This window comes from Mustela lutreola, chromosome 2 (genome assembly GCF_030435805.1).
Source record: "Mustela lutreola isolate mMusLut2 chromosome 2, mMusLut2.pri, whole genome shotgun sequence".
Lineage (NCBI taxonomy): Eukaryota > Metazoa > Chordata > Mammalia > Carnivora > Mustelidae > Mustela > Mustela lutreola.
Window position 1 is genome coordinate 221,683,609 of NC_081291.1, and position 3,655 is coordinate 221,687,263.

General features: G+C 60.3%; 1 long non-coding RNA gene across 2 annotated transcripts; it reads left to right on the forward strand.

Moving 5' to 3' along the window:
• The first annotated feature begins 239 nt into the window (after nucleotides 1-239).
• LOC131825407 (uncharacterized) lies at nucleotides 240-3,655 on the forward strand. 2 transcript variants are annotated; one of them, XR_009351245.1, is made up of 4 exons: nucleotides 240-357; nucleotides 1,155-1,713; nucleotides 2,094-2,191; nucleotides 2,554-3,655. It is a non-coding gene; the product is annotated as an uncharacterized LOC131825407 (long non-coding RNA). The 2 variants fall into 2 exon arrangements; XR_009351246.1 differs by having other exon boundaries at nucleotides 2,571-3,655.

Genomic DNA, 3,655 nt, shown 5'->3' on the forward strand with positions numbered 1-3,655 from the left:
GACAGGACGGAACCCACAGCAGACTGGACGGCTTTCCGAGTCTGGGTCAGCCCCGGCCATGGCTGCGTTCCCGGTGTGCGGGGGCTGGAGGGCGCACGTGGACGGCCCGGGGATGGATGCCCGAGCAGGTGGGACGCGGATTCTGCAAGCCGGTGTCCCCGCAAAGAGCCAACACTTAGGACAGTGTGACTTGTGCTGTCTGTCTGTCTTGTCCTCTCTTCCTCCTGTAGCTTTGAGTCTCTGCACAGACCGCAGCCCCTCCTGTCCCGTTCCGTTTCCTGCCTCCGGCCGAGCCCTTCCAGGAGCCGCACCAGCAGGGCCGGATGCGCCCGGGGGAGAAGGCACAGGGCTGCCCTGGTAAGAGACAGTGACCGCGCTTTCTCCCGCCTCCCGGCCCCACACGTGTCCCCAGCAGCTTCCTGTGTCCCCCAGGGCTGCTCTCATCCTGGGCCCGGAGCGGCTTGCGGGGAGAGAGGGAGTGGGACGCTCCCGCAGAGGCTGACAGCGTGTGCTCGTGGCCCCTCCGAGGCCGGCTCTGGCTTTGATCTTGGGAACTTCCGCCTCTATCCAGAGGCTCTGAGCCCATCTCTGGCTGCATCTCCCCGAGCCCACAAGACCGAGGGCATGGGTGTTTCCTGTCACCAGTGTCACTTGCTCCTTAAATCGCTCCGTACTCAGCTGTGGGCTGCAGTGACAAGAGGCCACGGCCTGAGAGACTCAAGGAACAGAAAGGTCTGGAGGCTGGGCGTCCGAGATCAGGGTCCTGCAGGTTGGGTTTCTAGAGAGGACTCGTCTTGGCTGGCCGAGGGCCACCTTCTCTCTGTGTCCTGGTGTGACGGAGAGAGAGGGGGAGAGAGACTGGGAGCTCTGGTATCCCCTCTCACGAGGACACCACTGCTGTCGGATCAGGGTCACACCCTCACGACCTCACGACTTCCCGACTGGAAATGCAGCCCTCCTGGGGGGTGGGGCTTGCACAGCCAGTCCTCCACGCGCATGCTAGTTGTTTTCCGGACAAATCTCTTTTTGGAAGAAATGCTATTGCCTTCGACCTGCGACCTTTAGGGGCTGCGGCAGGCAGGGAGGCAGGGAGGCTGGGGCTGGGGTCGGGGCTGGGCTGCCCCACGCTGGGAGTTCTGGCACTTTCCCCTCAGGCCCTGCTCAGGCTGCCGTGCTGAACTCACACCCTCCAGCTGGGAGGAAGGCCGCGGGACCAGGACGGCTCTCTCTGAAAGCCCTCACCGCTCACCGTAGATGGTAAGGCAGAGCCAGAGAACGTCAGAGGTTTTGCGAGTGAAAGGCGGGAGGCGCTGCGGAGAAGCCTTGCGGGCAGGCCCAGTGCCCGTGACCCTGTGGGGAGCCCCCTGAGACGGAGGAGGGCAGAGCCCCTGTTCTGGTGGGATGAAGACGTTTACAGACCATTAGACCGAAGGCGGCGGCCTTTCCTGCCGTGGCTGGCAGGGGAGGAAGACACGGGACACGCGAGGCGGTCCGCGGGAAGCTCCGGTCAGGAGGGTAATCACCTAGAGGAGTTCCTGAAGGCTTTCCTAGAGCCCTGGGAGGGCAGAGAGCCCGAGGCTGGAAGGCGTGGGAACCGACGTATTGTTTCCATCGGAGGACACGCTGCTGAGGCCCCGACGTGGGCACCCACCCGCAGATCCCGCGCGTACCGTCTCTTACTGTTCTCCCCAAACATCTCTGCAGGAACCGGGGGTTAGTAGGGCTGGGGAACGGGCATGGGGCAGAGGGCGAAGGCGGTGGTGGGAAGACGACCTCCGGGGGCGCGATAGAGGCGGGCCAGGCTCTGCCCAGTGGGGCGCACGGACGTCCCGCAGCTGCCGGAACCAAGCCCCACGGACTGGGGGCCTAAACCCACGACCTTTGTTCTCTCGACGTCTGGGGGCAGACGTCTGAAACCAAGCTGTGGGCAGGGCCGCTTTCCCCTGGAGGCTCCGAGGGAGGCTCCTTCCTTGCCTCGTCCGTCGCCAGTGTTGCCAGCGGCACGGGCGTGCATACACGTCCTTCCGACCCGTGCCTCTGTCCTTCCACGGCCTTCCCGTCTGTGTGTCTCCAGTCCACCCCCCTTCTCTTAGGAGGACACCTGTCACCAGAACCAGACCCGCCGTAAATCCAGGAGGATCTCATCCCAGGACCTGCATGTTGATCTTATCTGCAAAGACTCTCTCTTCAAGTAAGTTCACACGCACCGGCACCAGGGGTTAGAACTTGGACTCGTCGGTGATGGCCCAGGACTAAGGGCACCTCACTAACGTCTCCTTAGTAGCGAACTGCCCGGGGTATGGACTGGGTCAGGGGCTGTCAGCCTTGCTGCCCCTTGAAATTCCCCTAGTGCCTTCAAGAAAGGGGGTCCCTCCCTCCCCAGAGATCCCGAGCCCTTTTCCTGGGTTGGTGGTGGATGTTGGCTTTTTTTTTTTTTTTTTTTTTTTGGTGTTGTATGTGAATTCTATCTCATTATTATTTTTAAATTTTTTATTTTTTTATTAACATATAATGTATTATTCGCCCCGGGGGTACACGTCTGTGAATCGCCAGGTTTACTCCCTTCACAGCACTCACCAGGATGCTGGCAGTTCCTACAGAGTGAAGCACACAGTCATTCCACGCAGAGGTGGGCCTCATCCAATCAGCTGAAGGTTTGCATAGAACAAAGGCTGACCCTCCCCTAAGTAAGAGAGAATTTCTCCTGCCGGACGACGTTTGCATTAAGACACGGTTTCTCCTCCTTTGACCTCAGACGGAAACGTGGCTTTTCCTGGGTCTGGGGCCAGCGGGGCCTCCGATGGACACCCCATCCTTGCCTCTCCCGGGTCTCAGACCTTCCGAATCAGACTGGGGTTCTAGAAGGCTTCTCCATACCCCGTTTTTCCATACGCTGCTTTCCCATACATGGGTCCTGACCAAATCAGAAGACATTCATGCACTCTAAACGGGAAGGCACGGTTATTCCCATTCTGCAGATGGGGAAGCTGAGGCCCAGAGACACACTGATGATAAAGCCATCTGGTTGTTGGGAAAACAGAGGTGGACCCAGGACATCTGGCTGCTTCCCTCCTCATGCCACTGTGAGTGCCCCGGGCCGTGAAACCCAGCTGAGATGTGCACCGTCGTCGGCCTTCGCAGTCTTCTGCGGACCTCTGACAGCCGTCGCAGCCCGCCCCCCAGAGCCTCCTGCAGTCACATCCCCAGGGGCTCAGGGCACCTGCGTGGGGTGGGGCTGCTTCTCCTGAGTCCAAACTGCTCTGGCTCGAAGTCGAAGGAGCCGTGTGTCCCGCATGCTCCTGTGGGCTTGGGGACAGCGTCCCGAAGCTGTGCTAGACCCTTCCTGCCCCCCCGAGCCCGCGCGGAGGGCAACAGTTACCAAAGCGGAATGTGGAGAAGGGATCCCAAACCCTCTGTGCTGTGATTTTACGATGTTGAGGATTTGCAAAGCTACACGTTACAGGAAGAAAAGACGAAGATAAAAACTGTGCATGTCTGGGGCGCCTGCGGGGCTCCGTGGGTTAAAGGTCTGCCTTCGGCTCAGGTCATGATCCCAGGATCCTGGGATCAACCCCTGCATCGGGCTCTCTGCTCAGCAGGGAGCCTGCTTCCCCCTCTCTCTCTGCCTCTCTGCCTGCTTGTGATCTCTCCCTCT